This window comes from Orbicella faveolata, unplaced genomic scaffold (genome assembly GCF_042242905.1).
Source record: "Orbicella faveolata isolate gen_17 unplaced genomic scaffold, um_ofav_v1 contig_50, whole genome shotgun sequence".
Lineage (NCBI taxonomy): Eukaryota > Metazoa > Cnidaria > Anthozoa > Scleractinia > Merulinidae > Orbicella > Orbicella faveolata.
Genome location: NW_028301581.1, coordinates 190,608 through 204,395, shown reverse-complemented (window position 1 = coordinate 204,395; position 13,788 = coordinate 190,608). Strand labels below are relative to the sequence as shown.

At 36.7% G+C, this 13,788-nt stretch overlaps 1 pseudogene; it reads left to right on the top strand.

Moving 5' to 3' along the window:
• Positions 1 to 11,574: 11,574 nt before the first annotated feature.
• Positions 11,575 to 12,834, top strand: LOC149095483 (uncharacterized; annotated as a pseudogene).
• The last annotated feature ends 954 nt before the right edge of the window (positions 12,835 to 13,788 follow it).

Genomic DNA, 13,788 nt, shown 5'->3' with positions numbered 1-13,788 from the left:
TCACTTTATTTCTTGCGCATAACAAACACAAAATCCACTGGACTTTCCCTAATCGTTGTCACTTTATTTCTTGCGCGTAAGAAACACAAAATCCACTGGACTTTTCCTAATCGTTCTCACTTTATTTCTTGCCCGTAAGAAACACAAAATCCACTGGACTTTCCCTAATCGTTGTCACTTTATTTCTTGAGCGTAAGAAACACATAATCTACTGGACTTTCCCTAATTGTTCTCACTTTATTTCTTGCGCGTAAGAAACACAAAATCCACTGGACTTTCGCTAATCGTTGTAGCTTGATTTCTTGCGCGTAAGAAACACATAATCAACTGGAATTTCGCTAATCGTTGTAGCTTCATTTCTTGCGCGTAAGAAACACATACTCCACTGGACTTTTGCTAATCGTTCTCACGTTATTTCTTGCGCGTAAGAAACACAAAATCCACTTGACTTTCGCTAATCGTTCTCACTTTATTTCTTGCGCGTAAGAAACACATAATCTACTTGCCTCTCGCTAATCGTTCTCACTTTATTTGTTGCGCGTAAAAAACACAAAATCCACTGGACTTTCCCTAATCGTTCTCAGTTTATTTCTTGCGCGTAAGAAACACATAATCCACTGGACTTTCCCTAATCGTTTTCACTTTATTTCTTGCGCGTAAGAAACACAAAATCCACTGGACTTTCGCTAATCGTTCTCACTTTATTTCTTGCGCGTAAGAAACACAAAATCCACTGGACTTTCGCTAATCGTTCTCACTTTATTTCTTGCGCATAACAAACACAAAATCCACTGGACTTTCCCTAATCGTTGTCACTTTATTTCTTGCGCGTAAGAAACACAAAATCCACTGGACTTTTCCTAATCGTTCTCACTTTATTTCTTGCCCGTAAGAAACACAAAATCCACTGGACTTTCCCTAATCGTTGTCACTTTATTTCTTGAGCGTAAGAAACACATAATCTACTGGACTTTCCCTAATTGTTCTCACTTTATTTCTTGCGCGTAAGAAACACAAAATCCACTGGACTTTCGCTAATCGTTGTAGCTTGATTTCTTGCGCGTAAGAAACACATAATCAACTGGAATTTCGCTAATCGTTGTAGCTTCATTTCTTGCGCGTAAGAAACACATACTCCACTGGACTTTTGCTAATCGTTCTCACGTTATTTCTTGCGCGTAAGAAACACAAAATCCACTTGACTTTCGCTAATCGTTCTCACTTTATTTCTTGCGCGTAAGAAACACATAATCTACTTGCCTCTCGCTAATCGTTCTCACTTTATTTGTTGCGCGTAAAAAACACAAAATCCACTGGACTTTCCCTAATCGTTCTCAGTTTATTTCTTGCGCGTAAGAAACACATAATCCACTGGACTTTCCCTAATCGTTTTCACTTTATTTCTTGCGCGTAAGAAACACAAAATCCACTGGACTTTCCCTAATCGTTCTCACTTTATTTCTTGCGCGTAAGAAACACATAATCCACTGGACTTTCGCTAATCGTCGTAGCTTGATTTCTTGCGCGTAAGAAACAGAAAATCCACTGGACTTTCGCTAATCGTTCTCACTTTATTTCTTGCGCGTAAGAAACACAAAATCCACTGGACTTTCCCTAATCGTTCTCACTGTATTTCTTGCGAGTAAGAAACACAAAATCCACTGGACTTTCGCTAATCGTTCTCACTTTATTTCTTGCGCGTAATAAACAGAAAATCCACTGGATTTCCCTAATCGTTTTAACTTTATTTCTTGCGCGTAAGAAACACAAAAGCCACTGGAGTTTTGCTAATCGTTCTCACTTTATTTCTTGCGCGTAAGAAACACAAAATCCACTGGATTTCCGCTAATCGTTGTCACTTTATTTCTTGCCTGTAAGAAACACAAAATCCACTGGACTTTCGCTAATCGTTCTCACTTTATTTCTTGCGCGTAAGAAACACAAAATCCACTCGACTTTTGCTAATCGTTCTCACTTTATTTCTTGCGCGTAAGAAACACATAATCCACTGGACTTTTCCTAATCGTTCTCACTTTATTTCTTGCGCGTAAGAAACACATAATCCACTGGACTTTCCCTAATCGTTCTCACTTTATTTCTTGCGCGTAAGAAACACAAAATCCACTGGACTTTTCCTAATCGTTCTCACTTTATTTCTTGCGCGTAAGAAACACATAATCCACTGGACTTTCCCTAATCGTTCTCACTTTATTTCTTGCGCGTAAGAAACACAAAATCCACTGGACTTTGGCTAATCGTTCTCACTTTATTTCTTGCGCGTAAGAAACACATAATCCACTGGACTTTCGCTAATCGATGTAGCTTGATTTCTTGCGCGTAAGAAACACATAATCCACTGGACTTTCGCTAATCGTTCTTACTTTATTACTTGCGCGTAAGAAACACATAATCCACTGGACTTTCCCTAATCGTTCTCACTTTATTTCTTGCGCGTAAGAAACACATAATCCACTGGACTTTCCCTAATCGTTCTCACTTTATATGTTCCGCGTAAGAAACACAAAATCCACTGGACTTTCCCTAATCGTTCTCACTTTATTTCTTGCGCGTAAGAAACACAAAATCCACTGGACTTTCCTAATCCTTCTCGCTTTATTTCTTGCGCGTAAGAAACACAAAATCCACTGGACTTTCGCTAATCGTTCTCGCTTTATTTCTTACGCGTAAGAAACACAAAATGCACTTGACTTTCCTTAATCGTTCTCGCTTTATTTCTTGCGCGTAAGAAACACAAAATCCACTGGACTTTCCCTAATCGTTCTCACTTTATATGTTGCGCGTAAGAAACACAAAGTCCACTGGACTTTCCCTAATCGTTCTCGCTTTATTTCTTGCGCGTAAGAAACACAAAATCCACTGGACTTTCGCTAATCGTTCTCACTTTATTTCTTGCGCGTAAGAAACACAAAATCCACTGGACTTTCCCTAATCGTTCTCACTTTATTTCTTGCGCGTAAGAAACACAAAATCCACTGGACTTTCGCTAATCGTTCTCACTTTATTTCTTGCGCGTAAGAAACACAAAATCCACTGGACTTTCGCTAATCGTTCTCGCTTTATTTCTTACGCGTAAGAAACACAAAATGCACTTGACTTTCCTTAATCGTTCTCGCTTTATTTCTTGCGCGTAAGAAACACAAAATCCACTGGACTTTCCCTAATCGTTCTCACTTTATATGTTGCGCGTAAGAAACACAAAGTCCACTGGACTTTCCCTAATCGTTCTCGCTTTATTTCTTGCGCGTAAGAAACACAAAATCCACTGGACTTTCGCTAATCGTTCTCACTTTATTTCTTGCGCGTAAGAAACACAAAATCCAGTGGACTTTCCCTAATCGTTCTCACTTTATTTCTTGCGCGTAAGAAACACAAAGTCCACTGGACTTTCGCTAATCGTTCTCACTTTATTTCTTGCGCGTAAGAAACACAAAATCCACTGGACTTTCATTAATCGTTGTCACTTTATTTCTTGCGCGTAAGAAACACATAATCCACTGGACTTTCGCTAATCGTTCTCACTTTATTTCTTGCGCATATGAAACACAAAATCCACTGGACTTTCGCTAATCGTTCTCACTTTATTTCTTGCGCGTAAGAAACACAAAATCCCCTGGACCTTCGCTAATCGTTTTCACTTTATTTCTTGCGCGTAAGAAACACAAAATCCACTGGACTTTACCTAATCGTTCTTACTTTATTACTTGCGCGTAAGAAACACATAATCCACTGGACTTTCCCTAATCGTTCTCACTTTATTTCTTGCGCGTGAGAAACACATAATCCACTGGACTTTCCCTAATCGTTCTCACTTTATTTCTTGCGCGTAAGAAACACAAAATCCACTGGACTTTCGCTAATCGTTCTCACTTTATTTCTTGCGCGTAAGAAACACAAAATCCACTGGACTTTCGCTAATCGTTCTCGCTTTATTTCTTACGCGTAAGAAACACAAAATGCACTTGACTTTCCTTAATCGTTCTCGCTTTATTTCTTGCGCGTAAGAAACACAAAATCCACTGGACTTTCCCTAATCGTTCTCACTTTATATGTTGCGCGTAAGAAACACAAAGTCCACTGGACTTTCCCTAATCGTTCTCGCTTTATTTCTTGCGCGTAAGAAACACAAAATCCACTGGACTTTCGCTAATCGTTCTCACTTTATTTCTTGCGCGTAAGAAACACAAAATCCACTGGACTTTCATTAATCGTTGTCACTTTATTTCTTGCGCGTAAGAAACACATAATCCACTGGACTTTCGCTAATCGTTCTCACTTTATTTCTTGCGCATATGAAACACAAAATCCACTGGACTTTCGCTAATCGTTCTCACTTTATTTCTTGCGCGTAAGAAACACAAAATCCCCTGGACCTTCGCTAATCGTTTTCACTTTATTTCTTGCGCGTAAGAAACACAAAATCCACTGGACTTTACCTAATCGTTCTTACTTTATTACTTGCGCGTAAGAAACACATAATGCACTGGACTTTCCCTAATCGTTCTCACTTTATTTCTTGCGCGTAAGAAACACAAAATCCACTGGACTTTACCTAATCGTTCTTACTTTATTACTTGCGCGTAAGAAACACATAATCCACTGGACTTTCCCTAATCGTTCTCACTTTATTTCTTGCGCGTGAGAAACACATCATCCACTAGAATTTCCCTAATCGTTCTCACTTTATTTCTTGCGCGTAAGAAACACATCATCCACTAGAATTTCCCTAATCGTTCTCACTTTATTTCTTACGCGTAAGAAACACATCATCCACTAGAATTTCCCTAATGGTTCTGACTTTATTTCTTACGCGTTAGAAACACATCATCCACTAGACTTTCCCTAATCGTTCTCACTTTATTTCTTACGCGTAGGAAACACGTTATCCACTAGAATTTCCCTAATCGTTCTCACTTTATTTCTTGCGCGTAAGAATCACATAATCCACTGGACTTTCCCTAATCGTTCCCACATTATTTCTTGCGCGTAAGAAACACAAAATCCACTGGACTTTCCCTAATCGTTCTCACTTTATTTCTTGTGCGTAAGAAACACATGATCCACTGGACTTTCCCTAATCGTTCTCACTGTATTTCTTGCGCGTAAGAAACACATAATCCACTGGACGTTCCCTAATCGTTCTCACTTTATTTCTTGCGCGTAAGAAACACATAATCCACTAGACTTTCGCTAATCGTTCTCACTTTATTTCTTGCGCGTAAGAAACACATCATCCACTAGAATTTCCCTAATCGTTCTCACTTTATTTCTTACGCGTAAGAAACACATCATCCACTAGAATTTCCCTAATGGTTCTGACTTTATTTCTTACGCGTTAGAAACACATCATCCACTAGACTTTCCCTAATCGTTCTCACTTTATTTCTTACGCGTAGGAAACACGTTATCCACTAGAATTTCCCTAATCGTTCTCACTTTATTTCTTGCGCGTAAGAAACACAAAATCCACTGGACTTTCGCTAATCGTTCTCACTTTATTTGTTGCGCGTAAAAAACACAAAATCCACTGGACTTTCCCTAATCGTTCTCAGTTTATTTCTTGCGCGTAAGAAACACATAATCCACTGGACTTTCCCTATTGGTTCTCACTTTATTTCTTGCGCTTAAGAAACACAAAATCCACTGGACTTTCCCTAATCGTTCTCACTTTGTTTCTTGCGCGTAAGAGACACAAAATCCACTGGACTTTCCCTAATCGTTCTCAGTTTATTTCTTGCGCGTAAGAAACACATAATCCACTGGACTTTCGCTAATCGTTCTCTTTTTATTTCTTAGGCGTAAGAAACAAGTCATCCACTAGACTTTCCCTAATCGTTCTCACTTTATTTCTTACGCTAATAAACACATAATCCACTACACTTTCCCTAATCGTTTTCACTTTATTTCTTACGCGTTAAAATCACATCATCCATTGGACTTTCCCTAATCGTTCTCGCTTTATCATTTTTTACGCGTAAGAAACACAAAATCCACTGGACTTTCCCTAATCGGTCTCAGTTTATTTCTTACGCGTAAGAAACACATCATCTACTGGACTTTCCTTAATCGTTCTCGCTTTATTTCCTATCCGTAAGAAACACAAAATCCACCGGACTTTCCTTAATCGTTCTCACTTTATTTCCTATCCGTAAGAAACACATCATCCACTGGCCTCTCCGTAATCCTTCTCACTTTATTTCTTACGCCTAAGAAACACGTAATCCACTGGACTTTCCCTAATCATTCTCAGTTTATTATTCCTTGCGGGTAAGAAATACATAATCCAGTGGACTTTGCCTAATCGTTGTCACTATATTTCTTACGCGAAAGAAAGAAATCATCGCCTAGACTTTCCCTAATCGGTCTCACTTTATTATTTCTTACGCGTAAGAAGCACATAATCCACTAGACTTTCCATAATCTTTCTCACTTTATTTCTTAAGCGTAAGAAACGCATCATCTACTGGACTTTCCCTAATTGTTCTCACTTTATTTCTTACGCGTAAGAAACACATCATCCACTAGACTTTCCCTGATCGTTCTCACTTTATTTCTTACGCGTAAGAAACACATTTACCCTATTATTTCTAAAACCTTAGAAACGCATCGTTCTTATTCATCATATCTCTTCTCAAACTCTACTTTATTCGTTTGATGCTTCATATTTAGTTTATGTGGGACTATATACACCAACAAATAATATTCTAAACAATACGGACAGAACCAACGTGTAACTTCCATATATATTACTTTAATAATCGGTTCAGTTTATTCCAAAATGATTCTTTTTTGTAAACAAAGTAGAACCTTTTATTCGAAAATTTACTTGATACAAATGAGTATACTTCATACTTGTTCATACAATATTGGCACATAATTTTATCCATTCTATTAATATGAGTCAATCATGGGACACAAGTCAATCAAGCCAAAGTGTAAGCCAATCGAGCCAATCGAGTCAATCAAGTCAATCAAGCCAAAGTCAAACCCAAAGACTAAGTCAATCAAGCCAATCAAGTCAGAGTTCAATTTGGGATTCTCAACCTTCGGGTGAAGAATGGTTGCCATCAGACTACGAAGAAACTGATTCAGACTAAAAACATATGGAGAGAAAACAAGATATATTATTGGTGATGGAATTGAGTGAAACAAATAAGTTTAATTGTGGAAATGTTATCCACGAAGAAATGATCAAAATGGACTACATCAATTATCCATTTTGCGATGAAGAATTACAACAGCCAACAATTAAAATAGTGTCATGTTGTGAAAAACAAGACATGATAAATAACAAGGGTACAAATGTATGCCGCAATTGTGGTACAGTAAGTGGTTATGATACAGCCAGTGAGTACGTTGATTTTCATGAAAACAAGTACAAGATTGTCAAGAAATCGGTTTAACAAAGAAAATATCATTTAGACAATGTGTTAAACGATATCACTAGTAAAAATGGATGGCAATTATCAGTACACAATGAAAATAGAATACATGATATTTTCCGAAAAATAGACAGGATAATGCCACAAATTAATGGTGATCGTAAACGAATGATTAACATTAATTTTATTCTAAAAAATTTTCGAATTTTTGGATTTACCGACTGATAATATACCAATAACGAGGTCCAAAAAACTTTGCTGATGTTGAATATTATTGGAGTAAAATAATTAATCTTATTCAGTTGTGAACAATTTATTAAACTTATCCTCAAACTTGTCGTATAATGGACACATGTCTATTATGATAGTATTTGTACAAAGCTTTCAACTCTGATATCTCAGCTTCGGTTAAATTGTTATCGATATGATTGAAATTGAAAGCAGTCTTTGATGCTTTCATATATATGGTTTAGATATTATTTAATCCAACTCAAAAATTGTCCCCAACCTTTTTTTTCTGCTGCTACCATAGCGTGAAAAGCATCTCCACCAATTGCATAAAGGTTTGTTGTGAACCCCATTCGATATGTATTTTTGAAGATGTAGGTTGAGGAAAAGAACGTGTTGTTGTTATTGTACCAGGCATTCCTGCAATTTCGGCATTTATATTTTCACCGTTTTTAACAACCCATATCATGAATTGTTTACTTTTGAAATTATTTGTTATATCGATAAATAGTTGTTCGTTACGATTGAATGTGATTGTAAGTCGGTAAGTTCTACCACCACTACCACTACTGTCTAAACGATTCAGTATTCATACATAGAATATGTCTCTCTGAGTATTTACAAACGCGCCAAAATTCTCTGAAAAATTAGTATCATGTTTGATAACGAAAAACATGGAGAAATCTTTCTGGACGTCGATATTGACATTCATTTCGCCATAGAAACCACGGAAACGGTAAGTTAAATTGAAAACAGAAAATGGTATACTACTTGGTGAACCAGTCCGAGTAGTCACTTTCAAATCGTCCAACGCAGTCACACTAGGACCACTTCTTTTGAACTCTTCTGGATCTAACAAGTCTGCGTAAAATTCGAATAATCTTTTTAACACCTCGTCGTGCAATGCCACTCGGGCTATTTGTTTTTCAGCAACGTATACTTTTGTTGTCAGTTCAGTGATGTTGTAGTTGAAAGGATCGATTTTGGTTTGCATTTCTCTTCTGAAAAATTTTACAAGATTATCTTCAAACTCATTCAACTGTTTGATATTCACAGTATCATTATTTTCGACACCGTCTTGGACATTTTTTTATCTGATTTTTCATGTCAATATTTTCATTAAAGTTTGCCGTTTGAAATTCAACAGCAGTTTTGAATGTCAGTTTGCCATTTTCTAAATAATACAGCTCATCGAAGACATCTTAGCTCAGAGCGCTCTGTTTTCCCTCGATCCCATAAATAACCAAATGACCACGCCCCTGAGATGGACTATTTGTAATACCCTGACATTTCAAGTCAACGTTGAATATGAACTCGCAGCGTGTTACACTACTTGTCCTCTTAGATTTAAGCGCTGCTTTTGACACCGTGGACCACGCGATTTTGCTAAAACGCTTGACCACTGATTTTAGTATAGGCGGGAAGGCTTTAGAGTGGTTCTCGTCGTATTTGTCGGGACGCAGCCAGCGTGTTTTGTTTGAGGGGGCTACATCTGGTAGCTTCGATCTGCGTTTTGGTGTCCCACAAGGCAGCTGTCTCGGCCCGCTTCTGTTTGTGGTTTACGCCTCCAAGCTCTTTGAGATAGTACAAGTCCACCTGCCGAGTGCGCACTGCTTCGCTGACGACACGCAACTTTACTTGTCTTTTAATCCTAACAGGCCAATGGATCAAGTGAAGGCATTGGAAGCTATGGAGCGATGCATTAGTGACTTACGTAAATGGATGTACCGGGACAAATTAAAGATCAACGATGATAAGACTGAATTTCTCGTTATCGGATCGAGACAACAGTTGCTGAAAATTAATCACAGTTCAGTCCGTGTTGGCATGATCGATATTAAGCCTGTTAAGGTAGTGCGTAATCTAGGCGCCTGGTTCGACTCGCATTTTTCTGTGAAGGTGTTTTATTAAAGCATCCTTCGGGGAGAATGAAAAAGTCATTTGGTGACAGATCCTTCACTGAGTGTGTCTGCGCCCACTCTGTGTAACGCTCTTCCTGTTAGCCTCCGCATGATCAAATGTATTTCCACGTTTAAGTCAAATCTTAAAACTTATCTTTTTAAATTAGCTTTTAATATTTCTTAAATATGTATATATAAATAAATGATGTAGTGTTTTTTTAATTATTTTTAAATTTTATTGTAGATTTTTAATACTTGTATGGTTTTAGGTTATTTATTGTTGTAATGCGCTTTTGATCAGCTGGTATGTTAAAAAGCGCACTATAAATGAATAAATTATTATTATTATTATTATTATTATTATTATTAACGTAATTGTATTCAGGTGGAGTTACATCGTACTTATGGAAGTGAATGATGAATCCACTATATTTCGAAAACAGCCTGATTGTTTGTTGACTGATATTCAGTTAGGAGGAAACAACTGACACTGTCACCTGATCCATAGCTGGTGGGAAGAATTCAATCACCAAAGTGAATTCACCCTCAGGAAGTAGATACATGTTGAATCCCAGTCGAAATGCATACCAGTTTTGTGCGTCTTTTCCAATTCTGAAACTGTAAGCTTTCTTACTAATATCATGAGGTGAATCAGAAAAGTCTTCGATACCATCAACAATAATGTTACTCTCACGTGTTGATTGATTAACATCATCCATAAGATATTGGAAAACACTTTTTTTGTTTGTTGAGTCGCTGATATGTGAGTCATTTATTTTTTTTGTAAAACTATCAGTCAGCGTTATAATCATAGCCCCGTTGATTTGGTTTACGTACCTGATATTGGTGGTTGACAGCACGTTGTGGGAGTCAGTGGATAAGTTGATGATTTTGTTGTTACTCCTGTCTAAATCAGCAGCCATTTTATTTGAACCATCAAGTAAAAGCGTTTCATTTTCGTTTGCTTTGGTTGTTAACTGTTGATAATTGACTGCATCATTGTTGTCGCTGCCAGGTGTAATGTTTATTATTTTGTTGTTCCCCATATCTAAATCCACATTCATGGAAGTTCCACCGTTAATATTCAATTTATGACCAGTCTGACAAAAAGATGATGACGATGATAAAAAAGATGGTGATGATGATCTTGATAAACATCCAATAATTTTAAAATTTCAGTACTCCACCTACAGAGTATTAATAAAATTGAAAACAGGCTACCAACTAGATCTCACCCAATCAAATTTTCACGAGCTCGTTGGCTTTCTTAAAGATGCTGAAAATTATGGGTCACGAATGCCTGATTTAAGTCAAGATACAGAAATGCTAAACATACACTGTGATTTGGTTAATATCAGCCTTGTTAATGGAGGAGATACAGATATAATTTAATCTTTCTCAACCAGTATCCTCAAACCGTCATTTAGTTTCACTATGGAACCGCAAAGAGTCACATTTAATCCTGTGAATAAGAACCCCATTTCGAGAATGAGAATATATATAACCGATGGCAAAAGACGACAGATAAATCTTAATGGCGCAGATACAGCTTTTAGCTTACTGTTGAAAAGAATTGTCGAATTTATTTATATGAAATCGTATGAATTCAAAAGATTTTACCATCCTCAAATGGGTAAATTTGTGTAAAAACACAAACGAAACGGTTTGATTGTTGACAATATATTCAAACCGATAAGAAGTATAGCATCATCTGTATTCCAAAATGTTGCCAAACCAATCGCGAAAAAAGCAATAAAATCTGGCCGGAGTAGAACACGCTGGTGAGCGTTTGGGTAAAAAAAGCAGCAGAGAAATCAGGTGATCTGATGATGAAACGACTAAGAGGTGTGAAACAAAAAACACCAACACTTCCAACGATAAAAGAAGAAAGTAGAGATATAATATTGAATCGTTTAATATCAGGAGAAGGTGTAAGGAAAAGGAAAGGAAAGGGACTACTGCTCGGAAAAACAGTCCATTCAACTCAATTCCAATACTTGGTCAAATATTATAAAACACGAATTTTTATCTAAACTAATAGTATAATGGCTTTTAGATCAAGTCAAATGTTACAACGAAATGAGTTTGTAAGATACCAGTCAGATGATGCAATCAGAGCACCAGCTAATGGTGAACACCAAGATAAAAATGGATACAAATTTACAATCAATGACAGATCAGCGTTTTACGATTGGTATAATGCTTATTTTAAAAATTCTGTTTCAAGTACCAAAACTCGCTGATGGAACAGCTTATGGTGGAGGTGATAGAATTACGGTCATCAATGGCTCACACTCTTTCATCAATCATCTGATGATCAAATCTGCTGGTAAAATCGTATATGATACAGATAATCTCCACAAGGTCAGTTTTGTTAAGAATCTATTGGAGTATTCTGATGATTTCAGCAGATCAGTTGCAAAAAACGGTCTTTGGTATTTGGATACTAGCCATCAGATTGCTAATGCTAATCAGAATGCAGGATTTGAAGCAAGACGAAGGTTAACAGTGGGAAATGCTGATGTCAATGTTATTATTCCTGTCAATAGATATTCATTCTTCGAAGTGTTAGAAGATAAGATGCTTATACCAATGCAATTACAATTCAATATAACACTTCAGAATGATGATGAGCTAATTCAAAAAGCAGATGCTGCCGATGATGGAAGAGTCGCCATTAATCGTTTTCTATTATGGGTGCCCAAATTAATTCCAAAAGATAGTGTATATGACAATTTTGTCAGCTCATTTTTGAAAGAAACTAAATGGTCCTATCTGAGATCGTCTATCAAATGTCCGCTCCAGCACAAGCAAGTGGTTTTGATCAGATTTCAGCAAGTGTGGATTATGTTAAACATATATTTGTATATCTCCAAAGAAATAAAACAAATGTCGTGGCAGAAAATCCTTACTTATTTGATACTTATAAATTGAATGCCGCTGATGCTAATAGTTATCTGACGACATGTACATTAGAATATGGAAGTGGAATATTTTATCCAGAAACTGAGTATGATACAGAAACTAAGGTGAGAATTTTTAACGATTTGTCTTATGCTGCAAGAAGAAATGATTTTAATACTGGTACACAACTGAATCTTGCAAATTTTAATGGTCTTTATGGTATGATATATTTTGATTTAACAAACCAAACAGAAAAAGTTACAAGGGATCCCAAACAGTTAATTTTCAGATACAAAATAAATGCTGCTCCAGCAGCTGCATTCAATGTTGACGCAATTGTCTTTTACGAAGAGATGCTGGTTGTGATTAACAAAATTGGTAATGAGTTAGTTATTGTGTAAATAAATAGAATAGCAAATATAGAAGTTAGTTAGTTATTCCTCAATACGAGGATGTTTTTCAAAATACATATTTTATATAATCTATATAATATATGACGCAATTATTTGAAATAAGGGTGAAATTATCACCAAATCAGAAAAAGAATCTTGCTAGTGCATTTCATAAGCGTGAAACCATTGTTCTCAGGCTTTCAAAAGATGCACTAACTGGAAATAACGTTTTGTACGTTGCACAAAATGTGCCGAAACGATTGCACAAGAATAAACAGCTCAATAAAGGATTGGACATCAAACTGGCTAAGACTAATATCAGAAACGAGGTTCGAGGTAGTCTGTTGACAAGCATATTAAGTTTAGGTCGTACTTTTGCACCTACTATAGCAAAGAAAACCTTGCATTATCTGCATTGGCCGGATTAGCTTCAGAAGGTGCTTTCCAAATTGTGAAGAAAATAACGGGAAGAGGCCAAACAGGTGGTGTTTTTATGATACCAAATAATAGTATTAGTGATCTTTTGAATACTTGTCACAATCTATTAACCAGAAAACAAGCTAGAGATTTGGCAAGAGTATTAGCAAGAGGTGATCCGAATGTTCTTCTGAAACTCTCAAATAAACAAATAGGTTCCGGGCTAGGAATTTATAAGAAATCCAAAATTGCAAAAGAAAGCGATTGATTGGGGAATTAAGAAAGCAACTCCTGTTATTCAAAAAGTTGGATCTGAAGCAATTAATTAGTTATCAACCAAAGTGAGACCAAATTACAAATATAAAACTGACAGAATGGATCTTGATGCTGACATGTACAAAGGAGGTGCAATTGATATCCAAAAAGCGATTGGCAAAATACCAAAACCAAAGGCTGGATGGACACCAGGAAAGTACAAATAAATGGGACCATATAATCCATTGAATAAGCAATTAGAATACAACCCATGCACCGGTGAGTTCTCAA